The sequence below is a fragment of the Trichechus manatus genome, unplaced genomic scaffold, assembly GCF_000243295.1.
Source record: "Trichechus manatus latirostris isolate Lorelei unplaced genomic scaffold, TriManLat1.0 scaffold00041, whole genome shotgun sequence".
In the NCBI taxonomy this organism is placed as follows: domain Eukaryota; kingdom Metazoa; phylum Chordata; class Mammalia; order Sirenia; family Trichechidae; genus Trichechus; species Trichechus manatus.
The window spans coordinates 4,167,884-4,185,510 of NW_004443977.1; the positions used below are offsets into that span (position 1 = coordinate 4,167,884).

Genomic DNA, 17,627 nt, shown 5'->3' on the forward strand with positions numbered 1-17,627 from the left:
AAAAAAAAAAAAATTATAAAGATCATAGAAGAAAAAATAGGATCAACGCTAGAGGCCCTAATACATAGCATTAACAGGATACAAACCATACCTAACAACACAAAAGCACCAGAAGGTAAGCTAGATAACTGGGATCTTCTAAAAATTAAACACTTATGCTCATTAAAAGACTTCACCAAAAGAGTAAAAAGAGAACCTATAGACTGGGAAAAAAAATTTGGCTATTACCTATCCGACAAAGGTTTAATGTCTAAAATATACAGGAAAATCCAACACTTCTACAACAAAAAAATTAATAATCCAGTTAAAAAATGGGCAAAGGAAATGAACAGAGACTTCAAAGAAGACATTCAAACAGCTAACAGACACAGGAGGAAATGCTCGCGATCACTAGCCATTAGAGAAATGCAAATCAAAACCACTATGAGATACCATCTCACCCTGGCACTACTGGCACAAATAAAAAAAAAAAACAGAAAATAAATGTTCGAGAGGCTTTGGGGAAATGGGAACTCACGCACTGCTGGTGGAAATGCAAAATGGTACAACCATTTTGGAAAATGATATGGTGCTTCCTTAGAAAGCTAGAAATAGAAATACCATATGATTCAGCAATATCATTCCTTGGAATATATCCTAGAGAAATAAGAACCACCACATGAACAGATATATGCACACACATGTTCACTGCAGCATTGTTCACAATAGCAAAAATATGGAAACAACCTAGATGCCCACCAACAGATGAATGGATAAACAAACTATGGTACACACACACAACGGGGTACTATGCAACGATAAAGAACAATGATGAATCTGCGAAATATCTTACAACATGGATGAATCTGGAGGACATTATGCTGAGTGAAATAAGTCAATCACAAAAAGGACAAATTTTGTATGAGACCACTACTATGAAAACTCATAAAAAGTTTTACACACAAAAAGAAACCATCTTTGATGGTTATAAGGGATGGTTACGATAATTATGGGAATGGAAAAACACTAAATAGACAATAGATTTAAAAAAAGAAGAAATATAAACTACTATGAAAACTAAATATGGCCTGAAATGATACTGACAGAGCATCTATCCTTCTACCTATCTTCAGTATTTATACTTCGCTCATTATTTAAATTAAATGAGATAATGTATGTGAAGTGCCTTGTAACTCTAAAATGAAATGCATGTATTAATTACATTTATTACCACATTTTTTGGAAATATTTAATATATACATGAGAATAAATGGATACTGTCATTTCCTTATACTCAACACTATGGAATGGTTATTTATTTTCAGTTTTTTAAGAAAATGGGGTCCTAGTGGCGCAGTGGTTAAGTGTCTGGCTGCTAACTAAAAAGCCAGTAGTTCGAATTCACCAGCCGCTCCACAGAAACCCTAGCAGGGAGTTCTACTCTGCCCTATAGGGTGGCTATGAGTCAGAATCCACTCTATGGCAACAGATTTGTTTTCTGGTTAAGAAAATGAGTTAGTTTAAGAATACATATTATTTTAAATTAGAAGAAGCACAAGATATGTCTCATTTCCATGTTAAAACTGTACAATTCACTATAAAAAATCAAAGTACTGAGGTGCCACGGATTGCTTTTGTGTGGCCTTTCTTGCTATGGTCTTGTAACTCCCACCCAGGTGATTGGGCATGACTGTGCAGACATGGTAACTGTGGCCCACCAAAGGGACCATCCCACTGAGCTTGAAATGGGCCACCCCACGAGCGGGGAAAGAAAACTGCATTGAGACGCTCCTGGAAGCAGGAGACAGAGATAGAGAGAGCTGTAACCCTGAAGACAGTGAGCAGTGGCAGCAGGAGAGACTCGGCAGCAGAGACCCAGCAGCAGAGACCCAGCAGCAGGGACCCAACAGCAGGAGATGGCATGCTGGGCTTCCCAGCCCACAGACAGAGAAAGCTGAGTGCCTCTGGGCAGAGACTGAGGCCAGGGAGAGGTGTGCCTGCAAGCACCGCTGGGAAGAGGCTGTCCTGATGGAAGAACTGTATCCTGAGTGTTCCTGAGCCTGAACTGTAACCTGTTACTTCCCTAATAAACCTCATAATCCTGAGTACGGTCTGTGAGTTCTGTGTGGTCATTGCAATGAATTACCTAACTCAGCAGAGAAGTACAGAGTGCCATGGGAGGGATGGCTGGTGTCAGAATTAGTAAAGATGGTGGAGAGAGGAGACATGTCTGACCTCCATCTCAAGGGAATCAGCCTTGGGCTGTTCGTCTTGATTCTCCTTTCCCCTTGTTTAAAGTTAGAGGTCAGATACTGCCCCCATGCCGTTTTTAAAAGTACAAACTTAGAAAATCAGGAGGCATACAAGTAATGTAAAAATTATTTCAAGGAAAATATTGGTTATCTTAGAATCAAAGATTGTTACACATTGGCACACAGTTACGCAAAGAGCAGTGGGGCATCTTTATGTAGACTACTTAAGAACGATAAAAATATACATCTTACATGCCTGAGATTCATCAAATCAGGCAAAGAGAACATTAATTTAAATGACCTCCTAGAGACTTAATTTAATGAATAATGAAGGACAAATATGTGTACTACATATCAACTCTCATTTGAGAATTCTAGTACAAATACTGCTTGTCTGAAGTAGTATAAAAGTCTACTTTAAAAATGAAACTAGTATCTTAAAAGGAAACATTTTTCATTAACTCACATGTACTGACATAATATCCATTGTCACTTATTTATATTAGTGGATCTTAAGATGTACTACTGAAAGGCACACGTGTATTATTCCACAGCTAAAGTAAAATAATACTGGTCTTTCCAAGTCAATTTCTAGAACTGTCTAAATTTAAACTGTCTCTAAGAATTTATACTCCCATAACCCATTGCTGTGGAGTTGACTCCAACTCATAGTGACCCTATAGAACAGAGCGGAACTGCCCAACAGCATTTCCAAGGCTGTAAATGTTTACGGAAGCAGACTGTCACATCTTCCTCCTGTGGAGCAGCTGGCAGGTTCAAACCACCAACCTTTCAGTTAGCAGCCGAGTGCTTTAACCACTGCACTACCTGGGCTCCCTGAATTTATCTTAGGTACTTCTCATCTACAGTAATGCTGGAAAACACAAAACAAAATAACAAATGAATATGAGTGACAAAAATGGAAAACAGTCTAGCATCTTTCCTTTGTCAGTTTTTTTTTACACTGACCCTTGAATTTCTAGTTGTGATTATATTCTATATAGTTATAAAATAATCATGTTCAGAGCTAGTCTGAATAATGGAATTACATATATTTCCCTCTAAAATCTAAATTAAAAAAAAAAATCTATAACACAGGTGGGATGGATTAGGTGATTTTATATTCCCTTCCAGTTTTAAAGTCATGTGAATTTTAGAAGGGTAGAAACAACTGGCTGACATTGCTAAGGAATTTTGAAAATGTGGAATGCAATGTTTTATCCTCTGTTGAAAACGTTAAAAGAAAAACACACTTTATAAAAAAGTTTTATTTCCCCTTTGTTGTTGTCAGATGCCACTGAGTAGGTTCCAATTCAGCAATCCTATGTACAACAGAACGAAACACTGGCCCCTACTGTGCCATCCTCACAATTCTTGTTATGCTTGATCTCATTGTAAGCAGCCACTGTGTCAGTTCATCTCGTTGAGAGTCTTCCTCTTTTTTGCTAACCCTCTACTTGACCAAGCATGATGCCCTCCTCCAGAGGCTAGTCCCTTCTGATAACATGTCCAAAGTACATGAGATGAAGTCTTGCTATCCTTGCTTCTAAGAAGCCTTCTGGCTGTACTTCTTCCAAGACAGATTTGTTCATTCTTCTGGCAGTACATGGTATACCCAATGTTCTTCACCAACACCATAATTCAAAGGCATCAATTCGTCTTCAGTTTTCCTTATTCATTCTACAGCTTTCACATGCATATGAGGAGACTGAAAATACCATGGCTTGGATCAGGCGCACCTAAGTCCTCAAGGTGACTGTATGCTTTTTAACACGTTAATCTCCCCTTTACTTAATGTTAAGTTAGTTCTTTGGTCCCACAGCACAATTATAATCTTTTCAGAAACAAAATCTCTGTCTCATATAAAATGTGAGTTTATATTATAATGTAACTCATACTTAGATATAGTTTACTGAGTATTTTTAAATCCACCACCTCATTAGATCTTCACAATAAAATATGAGATTGTTGTTGTTAGGTGCTGTCAAATCAGTTCCAACTCATATTGACCCTATGTACAACAGAACAAAACACTGCCCAGTCCTGTGCCATCCTCACAATCATTGCTATGTTTGAGCCCACTGTTGCAGCCACTGTATCAGTACATCTCATTAGGGGTCTTCCTCTTTTTCGCTGACCCTACACCTTATCAAGCATGATGCCCTTCTCCAGGGACTGGTCCCTCCTGATAACATGTCCAAAGCATGTGAGACAAAGTCTCACCATCCTTGCTTCTAAGGAGTATTCTGGCTATACTTCTTCCAAGACAAATTTATTCATTCTTTTGGCAGTCCATGGTATATTCAATATTCTTCATCAACACCAGAATTCAAAGGTGTCAATTCTTTTTTCGGTCTTCCTTATTCATTGCCCAGCTTTCGTGTGCCTATGAGGCAATTGAAAATATCATGGCTTGGGTCATGTGCACCTTAGTCCTTAAAGTGACATCTTTGCTTTTTAACACTTTAAAGAGGTCTTTTGCAGCAGATTTGCCCATTGCAATAGGTTCTTTGATTTCCTGACTGCTGCTTCCACAGGCATTGATTGTGGATTCAAGTAAAATGAAATCCTTGACAACTTCAATCTCTTCTCCATTTATCATTTTGTTGCTTATTGGTCCAGTTTTGAGGATTTTTGTTTTTCTTTATGTTGAAGTGTAATTCACACCGAAGACTGCAGTCTTTGATCTTCATCAGTAAGTACTTTAAGTCCTCTTTGATTTCAGCAAGCAAGGTTGTGTCATTTTGTATTGCAGGTTGTTAATGAGTCTTTCTTCAATCCTGATGCCGCATTCTTCTTCATATACTCCAGCTTCGCAGATTATTTGCTCAGCGTACAGACTGAATAAGTGTGGTAAAAGGATACAACCCTGACACACACCTTTCCTGACTTTAAACTACACAGTATCCCCTTCTTCTGTTCGAACAACTGCCTCTTGGTCTTTGGTATATGAGGAAGGTGGTGGTATTATCCCCAGTATACATATAAGGAAACTGAATCCCAGAAAACTCAACTGATTTCAGCAAAATCACATAGCTAGGAAGCTGAAGTGCCAGGGCTTAGATTTTTGTTTTCTTGCTCCAAATACTGTGTTTTTTTCCTCCTTTTGACAACTGAGGTGAGAAAAGGGAATTTTACATTTTGGTGAAATAAAGTAAGTGGCTACCTAATTTTGATCATTCAGTTTTCAAATACCTGTCCCAAGAACATTGGTCAGATGGACAACTCACCAAACAGAATGGAACTCTGTTGTCATTTCCTGCCCCATCAAGGTCATTCTTCTCTTCCAAGTCAAACTGGCAGCCAAACTGTGCTCTTATTAGTGTTTTCTGTTGCCAGATCTATAAAGGACGACAGTTGTATGGTGGGCAGTAACTTCTGAAATATCAGGTTGATATGAAAGGACTAGCTCATTATCGTGAGATTAACTCTACTGAAGAACTACAGACCATGTATAGTTTTTGTTGTTTGCTATAATTTTTTTCCTTGGTGGGGAGGGGAAGCAGTAACCAACAGTTTCCATCCATAAACTACCATCATAAATTTCTTGCACACCACCTACAGAAGAAGGTCATAAAATGTCTCACTACAAATGGGCAAAGTATGTTTGCCAGTCCAAGTAATAATTGTGTAAATTGAATGAATGTGAATAAAATAGGCAAAGTTTTTTATCTCCTGCTTTTTTTTAAATAGATACTTCTATTTTTCCGTTAGCCCTTTTAAGGTATCTAATCTAAAAACATCTACCTATATGTTTTTCTACCTTCCACTTTGAAGCCTAGCTTATCCTTTCCAGGAACTATCCTAAATGAACAACACTTTCCAAATGCCTTCCTGCCACCTGTCCCAATCAAAATTCACCTATCCTGTCTCCTATTCCCTGGAGCCCTGCCAAAACCTTTTCAAGAAACCAATTACCTAATTTGATATACTGATGAGCTATTTCTTGCAAAGAACTTGATTAACATTTAAAAACCATGTGTATTCCAATTCCTCATCCTGTAACTGACAACTAGAAAGTTCATACAAACAAAAGGAATTTAGAAACTCTTAGGAGAAAAACAAATAAACACCAAGCTTGAACTATTATGTACCCTAAAGTACATTAAATATATATATATATACACATACGTATATTTGATATGTTTTTACCAAGAATGAAGAGAGAAAAAAGGAGAGTCTTTTGATCACCAGTAATTTATAAATATTGTATTACAGAACTTCCAAAGACAATGGAATTTGCTTCAAAATAATCTGGGAAGTAGAGTGGCTTGAGGCTTTAGCCAAAAAATATTAACTATGAGTTGATAACTATGTAGCTGGGTGACAGACGTTCATCACCCATTTCTCTGTTGTTAGTTGCCTTTGAGTCAATTTCAACTCATGGTGATTCCATGTGTTACTAAGTAGAACACATCTCTCCACTTCTATATATATTCAAATTTTCCATATTAAAAGGAAAAAAGAAGAAGAAAAAAGTCAATCAATCAGTACAGTGGTAACGGTTATAGAAATGCAGCAAGTACAATTCAGAAGGAAATTTAAAAATGCTTGGAATAGAAAATAAGTGATCTAAAAGAGAAAAAAAACTTCCACAATGTTATGACAAAAGGAAATGCAGGTAAATTGCAAGTGGTTAAGAATATGTATAAAGTAAATTAGAAGAACTAAAAGTTTAGAAAGCACTTTAAAAGAATTTCTTAAATCTAGTAAATTTTCATTTATCTGATGCTTTTAAAGAAAAAATATTAATTTTCAAAAGAATAAGAAATTTAAGATGAAGTATATGGGTTAGCTATGGCAAGAAACAGTCTGATAGTTAAACAAAACATATGCTTCTAAATGTATCACTGACTCTAATAAAAAAGGGGGGAATAAACTCATTCCAATTGAATTGGCTTTGACTCATGGGGACCCCATGCATTACAGAGCAGAACTACTCCATAGAGTTTTCTTGGCTATAATCTTTATGGAAACATATTGCCAGGCCTTTCTTCCATGGTACTGCTGGGTGCATTCGAACTGCCAACCTTCTGGTTAGCAGTCAAGCACAAACTGTTTGTGCCACCCATAACTGCAACACACATGGCAAGAAAAAAAAAAAAAGGGCCACTTATAAGTTACCTCCAAAAGTTATTTAATAAGACATGGAATTGTTGGTACAGTATTCACTTTCTATTACTTTAAATTAGTCCTAATCATTAAAAAATATTTTTTATAAAGAGTATATTTTAATGTTAGGCTGAGATTTTTTTTTTTAGCATAAACCTATTTAAACTGATAAAAAATCAATTATTGTTTCTATTTATTTATTCAACATATATTAAGCCAGGCAGAATCAGAGGCTAGAAAGATGAATAAGGCAGAATTCTTGCCCGTAAGTTCAAGAGGAGACGTATGAAGCCTGGGAAGAGCACAAGAGATGGTCCAGGAAGACTCACAGCATTTAGAGCTGGCCAGTGGTTATCTTAGCAATTAACAAGATGGAACACAAAGGTACACTGAAATCGGGATACCAGCCATTATAGAAGAGAAAAGGAATGGGTACGTGAGTATGTCATTAATAGAATCAATTCAAGTCCAGTATCTACAATGTCCTCAAAACAGGTGCAGGACAGAAGTCTGGCAATGATTCAAAACGAAGCAGCAAAGTCATTCATTCTTTTGAACATTTATTGAAATCCAAGGAGCTCAAAGTCTACTAGAGACAGAAAGTCAACAAATATTGAGAATATTGCAGGATGAGCGCACTAGTAGATGTGGTCCAAGTAGTTTGGGTGAGTTAAGAAAGACTTCTCAAAGAAGATGACTAAACTCCATCTTGAAACATGACGAGTTTGCCAGGCAAACTAGCGGGAAAGATACTCAGGCAGAAAAAATAACATGTACAAATACAATACAGTATGAAAAAATGGAATGCAAACCATTGGTGGTCAGGAAAAAGTCATGAGAAAAGTGGAATTTAAGGGCAAGAAACTTAAAACTTTGGGAGCAAACTACAAACTCAGGTCCTGAGGAACTGAGGTTCCAAGGTCAGACCAGGGCTAACATCAACTGTAGCTCCGTGCTAAATTAGCAAGCCACCAACAAGGAAAAAAAAAACAAAACTTAAACTCACTGCTGTGGAGTCCATTCTGACTCATAGTGACCCTACAGGACAGAGAAGAACTGTCCCATAGGGTTTCCGAGGCTGTAATCTTTACAAAAGCAGGCTGTCACATCTTTGTCCCACACAGCAGCTGGTGGGTTCGAACCGTCAACCTTTTGGTTAGCTGCCGAGTGCTTAACCACTGTGCCACCAGGGCTCTCTAGTGAGCCACCACAGAGCTTCTAATTCCCTCCCTAGGTAGGATCCAGAATCTGGATCCATAAACAATATTCATCTGTTAAGGGTAGAGATTAGGCTGCAAATCCAGGCAGATCATTAAATTTTAATAAGAACTAAACTAAAACTAAAATATAGACCTAATATAATAAAGGTCTACAAAGAACTAGTGGAACACATGGTCAAGTTAAAGCCAAGTGATACTGACTACAAGTTACCTAATAATTAGTGAAATCTAAGATTTTTGGTAACATGTCTAAGAGGAATTAGTTTTTCTAGTTTTGTACTACTCAGTGTTATACACTATATGGTGAAATAATTTATCACCAAGAAAGGAGCAATAAAGATATACTGAAAGCTTGCTATGTAAAATTTATTGAGAATTTTAGGTTTGAGAAGTAAAAAGCAAAGATTAAAGAATGACCCTTAACCTCAAGTTTACAGGCAAATTAAGGAACAGCTACCTAAAAACATGAACAAATATACGAAGTGGGACAAGTGTCAGGTGAGCACCATCTTTTATTTACCAATGTACTTTTTCACTAGCTTATCCTGTGATGTTATATTCATGCCAGAAGTGATGAGGTTTAATATAATAATACTAATAAAAGGAAAAAAGCCCATTATGGAATCAGTGCTAATCGTGGCAATGAAGTAAATACTCAGAACGAGTCAATTTTAAAACTGCAAGTCTATAGGTTTTAGATCTTAATATATATATAGTCAATATCCCATGTCTTTCAAATTATTTCAAGCCCTCGGTGAAGGAATATTTCGACCACCTGAATTTACCTATTAAGAAGCACGAGTAAAAGATATCCTTCTTCAAAGTTTAGTGCATATCTGATTAGGAAATATCTGCTGTCAACTATACAAATACTAAAAGGGCTTATAAACTTCAGTGACAGTTGTTTTAGATGCAGTTTTTGGTTAATTATAGCCATAATTTTTAGTACCTTGACAGTGTTTTTCTTTTTTTCATTCTGAAATATGTTTTCAAAATATAATTTCTAAGGAGAAGTTTTGCTTTGCTTTGGTATCCCTTTTATTATTAGAATAGGGTCTTTAACAATTCATTTAGAGTCCTAGAAAAATATTTCACATTTATTTTCCTACATGTGTCTGCTTTATATGATGGCAATTTTATACTTCTGTAACAACATAATAAATTTTCAAACCTTCAGTTAAAATAAGCCATAACCAATTGCCATCAAGTTGATTCTGACTCATAGCGACCCTATAGGACAGAGTAGAACTGCCCCATAGGGTTTCTAAGGAGTGGCTGGTGGATTCGAACTGCTGACCCTTTGGTTAGCAGCCGACATCTTAACCACTGCACCACCAGGGCTCTAAAATGAGCCATACAGGTGAAACACTATTAAAAACTATAGCAGAGAAAGCAAGAAATATTAAAATTAAATACTATCCTAAGTAATGAAAACATTCTGCTTTTGCAATTAGTTTGAAGTTTAAATAACTTGCATAAGCTCTAGTGGAAAGAACATAAAATTTGGAGTAAGTCAGGCCTTGGTTTAAATCCCCAAACTGACATTTATCACTTATCAATTATTCAAGTACACTTTGTCTAAGCAATACTAAAGTGAGTAAAAGCTGTGGAATCCACCCAACTTGATGTCAAATCCCAAAGCTGCCATGTACCAGGTGTGTATCACAGGACAAGTAAGCCAGCCTTGGATCTCCTCTTCTAGAGTGTTTCCCTTGTTCAAAATATTGAGATAGTAAAAGGTACTTTCCAGAGATACTTTAAGGATTAAATGGTATAAAGTATATGGAATCACTTCATTCAATGCCTAGCACATAGGGGTACTCAATAAATGCTAGTTCTGTTCCTTGTTCCTTCTCCAAAGGCTTCTCCTAAAGCTTGCTTACAGCAATATTAATATGGTTCTTATAGTCAATGTTTGAAAAGTGCTTAGTAATTATTTTTATTATAGCTTGGGTCAAGGAAATGAACATATATGAAAAATCTTTAAAAAGTAACAAAGTCTACGCAAAATATATTTAAAGACTCGTAAAGTGATAAAATATACGAATAAAAAAAATCACCTCTGTCACTTTAAGACAGGTATATTCCTGAGAAGATAAAAATCACTTGTGATAGTAATTTCATCACTTGCCTCTAACCTTAAAGTTCTATGATGGCAGGTATCATGTCTATCCTAGTCACGTGATATGTTCCTAACACCAAGCACAGTACTAAGTACGTAGTTGATGACCAATTAATATTACTGTATGCATGAATAAATGAATTAATGTATGAATGTGCAAATCAAATAATAACTCACTTTCCCCATTAGAAAGAAGCCCTAGTGGTGCAGCAGTTAAGTGCTCGGCTGCTAACTGAAAGGTTGGTGGTTCGAACCCACCAGCCTGTTGCAAGGGAGAAAGATGTGGCAGTCTACTTCCATAAAGATTTACAGCCTTGGAAACCCTATGGGGCAGATCGATTCTGTCCTATAGGGTTGCTATGAGTTGGCATTGACTCAATGGCAACGAATTTCCCATTAAAAAGTAAGGGGCTTCAGCCTCAGGCAATCTTCTTGTTACTCATTTTAAAATCTCTGCAGTTACATCAGAGGAAAACAGGTTAGTTACCTCGCTCTCTCTTCCTAAGAAATTTCTGAGTTCCTGCAAAGTTGCAAAATCTTTTTGTGATGGGCACTGTTTGAAGGTCTTTCACACATGAAAAAATATGACCATGATTTTTCTCCTCTAATTGGAAAAATAATAATATCACTAACCTTTGTTGAATTTGTACTTTGCCCCTTTGCAGCTCTTCTGTTTCCCTACCACACACTGTTACAACAATCTCTTTGCTCTTGCAGTATCTCTTTCCATTGGGTGTCCTAGTTTGTCCTCATTTCCAGCTTTCATCATTCAAGGTCAGCCCTAATGTAATTTCCTAAGAAAATATCTCTTTCTGACCAATTTTTGCAAAATTAATGGCTCCTATCAGAGAACTGAATCTACACCCTGACTGTAAGGGGAATGATATGATTTGTCTGTCTCTTATATTAAACTGTACACTGCCCCCTAAGAATACTCTTATTCATTTTTGCATTCCAGGCACTTAACACAGTGACTGGCACAGAGTAATATTCAGAAAATATTTACTGTATCAAACTAAATCCTTTCCCTATTTATTTTTTTTGTTATAAAAGCACTCAAAATGTTAAAATTAAGTTTTAGTAAGCATTTTTAAAATAAAAAGGTGAACTCCATCTTTTATTAAAAGGAGTTCTGGTGGCACAGTGGTTAAGCACTCGGCTGCTAACTGAAAGGTTGGTGGTTTGAACCCACCAGCTGCTCCGTGGGAGAAAGATGTGGTATTCTGCTTCCATAAAGATTTACAGCCTTGGAAACTCTGTGGGGCAGTTCTACTCTGTCTAAGGGTTGCTATGAGTGGGAACTGGCTCGGCAGCAATGGTTTTAAACAGCAAATATATACAATATAGAAAGACTTTTGGACACGTACTAATGTTGCCAGTCAAATGTGTCAGTAAATTAAGTGACACCACTGATATCTCAGAGTATTAACTTTATATTAACATTAAATATTTGCACATATAATGTCATTCCATGTTGTAAATGGGGCTTTGTTAAAATCACTTGGTTTAGTTTGTTATTCACCATATTCATACTCCAAAAACTATTTTCAAAACTTTATTTACAAAAGGTAGTAAAACTAGAGTTTATTCATCCACGCAAGAGAGTCAGCAGTGCTGGTTTCACTGTGGTGTAATAAAAGAATGAGAGAGTGGATATCTACTCAGCAAAGGTGTTGCAGCATTAATGATAGGGAAACTGACCTGAGAAAAACACCTGAAACCTACAACATAATCTGTAGAAAGAAGATGACATGATGTTGGGTCAGCCTGCTAGTCAATACAATGCACTCTGTTTATTTAAGAATTATTTTATTCTGGTGGATAACCTCTTTGTGTTTTGCTATATATGCAGATGAGCAGGTCTCCATTCTTGATAATCCTTAAGGAGGTTGCAGCCTTGTTAATGACAGGCGTCAAGATCTCCGAAAGAGATGGACTTTACTCACTGGAAAATGTTGAGACTTTCCGGGATCACTCTGGCCAAGTTCTTAAACTTGAGAAGGTAGTGATTAAAAGTTAGCAAGCGGCTCTGTAGTGGTGAGACGTGGTGTAAAGAATAATCACCAACGCAAACTGCAGGCAACATCAAATGCTAACTTCACCGGATTATAGACTGTAAGCTTCCATAGTACAGGAATCATAACCCCACAAAGAACAGGAATTACTTGGATTTAGAAAAACTTTAAAATTTTCATCTAAAAACTACAGTGACTCTTATTTCAAAATACTCAACAATACCCCTCCGTATTTAAATATAACTCAACATGTAAGTATGTAGAATCCAGGGAAAGAATCTCTGGAATGCTGTAACTGTTTGAATAGTTCCCATCCTGCAAATACCTGCATCCAAAAAAAAAAAAAAAAGTTGCAAATGTTACTAATTTATCAGTTCTAAACTCCCCAAAATATAGTTTTAACAATGAAAACTATTATGACAGAAATTATGATTCACGTCATGTCCTCTACTAGCTCCCTAAAAAGCTCAAAAATTCCATGAACAAAAACGTCACACATGGTGGAAGGGAAGCAGGAATGATCTTGTTTATGCGGTATAAGTTAGTTCAGGTGAGTGACAGGCGTATGGTTATGTTTCACACATAAACGCTAGCCATAGCAGGGAAAGATCACCTTTCTTCCATATCCCTGAGGATGTCTGGCGATTGTTGGGCTTCCTCAGCAGTAAGTACAGCAACTAACGTCTCTTTCTGAGAGACACCCCCTCCCCTCCATTATGCAGTAAGGAACCAATCCAGCAGCCCCTGGCTGTGCTCCAGCAAAGAATTTTAGGAATGGGGAAAGGAATGGCATATTCCCTAGAGAGGTTAGTAAGGAATGGGAGTGGAGCAGGGAGGAAAAGAGGGCACCCTTCATATCCCTGTCAATCAACTATTATTAACTACTATGCTGATGGAATGGAATCTAACTTTGTACTGGCTAGAGGCTGGCTTTCCTCCAGGTTCAACACTATTGCCAAAGAAGAGACTGTGGTTTCATTAAGTGATCTAGCCTTTGCTCCTTAAAGATCTCTCTGTTAATGCAACAAAGTCTCAACATAATATTCTCCAGTCTACATTTACTCAATTATGAAGGGGGGAAAAAAGTCCGTAACACCAGTACACTTGAAGTAGTAATCTTAGATTTTTAAAACAAAGGGTAGGAGAACTCAAACCCACGGAAAACCTGAGCAATCAAAGGTCTTTTACGCTAAATATGGTAAGACTAACACTAGCAGAGAAAATAAATGTGATCTATATATTGCTTATTGCTGCATTTTGACTCATTATTTCTGTGGGAAGTTTGATTTGCATAAAGGTATGGCAGAGTTTGTGAGGCAGTGTACACTAACATCACGAGTTTACAATTCAGAAAGCCCCCAATATGTGCTTACAAAATTTTAAATATTGATTTTAATACTGTGTAGTTCTTTATAAGTGATGCAAAATGCAACTCGTTTAAATAAGAAAAAACTACTTGTCATACATATATCATACATATAATACTTGCCATATATATATTTATATAGCTAGGTTTCTACATGTGTCTACCTATAAAATAACGATTATCCATTATTTATTTGTTTATACCCTATCTCATTTCCAAAATATTTAAAATCTGCTTTTAAAATAATATTAATGATACTTTTGCAAAAATAGTAACAGCAATAATAACTAAAGATATTTATCAGTTAGTTATATGCCAGACACTGTAAGTTTCACAAACATTACCTAATGTAATCCTCAAAATGACCCAGTGACATAAGTAATATTACCCTCATTTTACAAATGAGGACACAAGTCCTAAAAAATTAAGCAACTTAGCCAAATCTTGTAAGTTACTAAGTTGTAATGTCTTTGACAGTAAAGATTTGGAAAGGGAAAAACATAAAAAGATAGAAAAAATAAGAGGGTATTCCACAATCAACACCATGGAAGCAGCAGTCAAGAAATCAAATAACATATTGCATTGGGAAATCTGCTGCAAAAGACCTCTTTAAAGTGTTAAAAAACAAAGATGTCACTTTGAGGAGTAAGGTGCGATTGACCCAAGCCATGGTATTTTCAATCGTCCCATAAGCATGTGAAAGTTGGACAATGAGTAAGGAACACTGAAGAATTGATGACTTTGAATTATGGTGTTGGCAAAGAATACTGAATATACCATGGACTGACAGAGGAATGAACAAATCTGTCTTGGAAGAAGTACAGCTGGAATGCTTCTTAGAAGTGAGGATGGTGAGACTTCATCTCATGTACTTTGGACATGTTATCAGGAAGGACCAGTCCCTGGAGAAGGACATCAGACTGGCTAAAGTAGAGGGTCAGTGAAAGAGATGGAAGACCCTCATGAGATGGACTGACACAGTGGCTGCAAGGATGGGCCCAAGCACAGCAACGATTGTGAGGATGGTGCAGGACCAGGCAGTGTTTTGTTCTGTTATATGTACGGTTGCTATGAGTTGGAACCAGCTCAGCAGCACCTAACAACAAGAACACATAAAAGATCTGCCATATGTGTCAGGAGGAAAGCCATGTACAAGTCTGAATGTCTGGCAGTTTTGAACTTTGTTTGCACTGTTAAGGGTGACTCCATAATTGCACTGCCCTGCAAGACAATTCTGGCTCTCCAACCCTTTGGTTAAGATCCCTTTGTCTTAGGTTCTTAGTGCAGCTATATTTCTATATAACAGAAATACCACACGTGAGTGGCTTTCAAGAACAGAAATTTATTTTTATTACAGTTCTGGAGGCTAGAAGACTGAATTCAGGGTGTGGCTCTAGAGAAAGTTCCTTATCTGTTTCAGCTTCTAGTTCCTGGGATTGTAGATTCATCTGCCTCCATTCTCATCAGATAGCATCTCTCTGCCCCTGGTATCTGCTTTTTTCTGCACCTAATCTTTTCTTTTTATTACTCAAAAGTAATTAGGTTTAGGACACATCCTATACCGATAGGGCCTCATTAAAATAATGAAAACCCTATTCACAAATGGGATTATATTAACAGGTATAGGGGTTATTTTGAGGGACACTTGTTTTTAGGACACAATTCAATCCGTAACATCATTAAGACTCAGGATTTCCACCTGCAAGCCTTATAGAAACAAATCTTAAACTTCACCTCTTCAAGACAGAGCTCTTCACCTCTTTCCCCATATCTGCTCCTCCACCAATCTTCCCCATGTCAGTAAGCGACATCATTATTCACCAGGCTGCTTAACCCAGAAACTAGTAGGTATTCTTGACACCTCTTTCTTCCTCACATGCTACTTCCAATTCATCAGCAAATCCAACAAGCTCTTTTTATAAAATACATTTGACCACTTCTCACCATGTCTACTGCTCTTGCTGTAGTACTGCTCTTCCTGTAGTTCAGTCTGCCACCATCTTTCACATACATCATTTTCACACAGGCTTCCTCACATATAACCTTGCCTGTACTATTGCTCCCTTCATCCATTCTGTGCAGAGTCTCTAGAGTGGTCTTTTTGAAATATCTGTCAGTCCCTACTACTCTTCCCCTCATTCACACCACTCTAAGCAAACTGGTCATCTTGTTGTTCCTCAAATATATTGAATATGCAAAGCTTCATAGTTCCCAAGAATGATCCTAATAATCTTGATTTAGTAAATCTAATGCTTTATGTCATAAAAAAAAATTAATCTCCACTCTCTGGTCCCCAATATTGTTTGTTAACCATTCATGTGCTTGACAACCTTTATTCTGTAAAGGGGAGAAGAGGGAGGAAATTGAACTCAGAGTTAATACAGATAAGGATATAGGCAAAAGTACAACTTAGCATCTGTTCCCCATTGAACTTTTCATAAAATTAAAAGCTTATAGTAGAGGAATGAGGGCCAAAAAGTGATGGAACTGTATTTCATTAGAAATGAAATTCTGGAAAAGAGATTATAGCCAGAAACTGATCAAGAGGTACTTCCTGATATTTTGGGCACTAGAAGAGCTTCCTTAAGGCACAGAGTTGGAGGCAGGGCACCTACCAAAAAAACAGAAGCCACATTCAGCATCTTTGAAATAGGCATTGGTTTTCTCCTAATCAGCAGTGACAACAAAGGATCTTTGCCAATGAGCTTACTGTGCTATAGATATCCACACTTCAGAGCCAGGGGAAGAATGGCAGACAGTATGTGGTAGTGAAAGCTGAGAGGTTTCTGCACGTATGTAAAATGATGGTGGGCTCCCAGACAGAACTAGGAACATTATGAAGAGAGCTAATTTACATTTAATCAGGCCAGTGGGGCTGGCTGTGGGGAACCAAAGTTAAATTTGCTCAATAATGTATATATGTCTTTATATGAAAGTCACAGGTTGGTGAGCTCTGGAATAGCTAGATTCTGTCTACAGATGAAGTCCATTTTGTTTTCTTCTAAGTCTTCTAGTGGAGACCAAACAAACATAGCCTTTTGAGTCACTGGCTCCAGGCTCATTTACTTTGGCATTTATACTTTTATTTGATCCTCTGGGCATGCATAGACAGAAAAGAATGATACAATGAAATGGTTTTACATTATACTCTGTTTTCATCAAGAAATAAGTCAGTTTAAAAATCAAAGTTTTAAAAACATACATATGCATTCTGTCCCTTTTAATACATAGCACAAAACTATTGAAAGATTTTAGAAAAATAATTGACACCCAAGGAAAACCAATCTTACTTTTTTCTCGCCAGAGAATTCTAATTTATCATTGCTCAAATGAAGGCAATTAAGTGATGCGAAGTAGAAATATTATCAAGAGCCAGTTTCTGAAAAATAAGAAAACAATTCTAGAATTTTAATACTGACGTGTATTACACACCAAATACCAATGAAGAGGCTGAGTTCACTTTGATTTTCAATTTAGTCTTCCCAAAAAGGGATAATGAGTGATGGTGCAAAAGATATTAGTTATTGTTATAAAGACCACATACACACACACACACCTTTC

The 17,627-nt window shown here is 36.9% G+C and overlaps 1 protein-coding gene across 22 annotated transcripts in view; it reads right to left on the bottom strand.

Moving 5' to 3' along the window:
• The window catches only part of IKZF2 (IKAROS family zinc finger 2), a 180,313-nt gene that overhangs the window by 84,166 nt on the left and 78,520 nt on the right, over window positions 1-17,627 (bottom strand). The window contains exon 1 of one of the 22 annotated variants that reach the window (XM_023731262.1): window positions 5,462-7,229. The exons of the other annotated variants lie outside the window; for them this stretch is intronic. The gene's annotated coding sequence lies outside the window, so the exon portion shown is untranslated. Of the gene's footprint in view, window positions 1-5,461; window positions 7,230-17,627 lie in introns of those variants that run through there. 22 annotated transcript variants of the gene reach the window in all.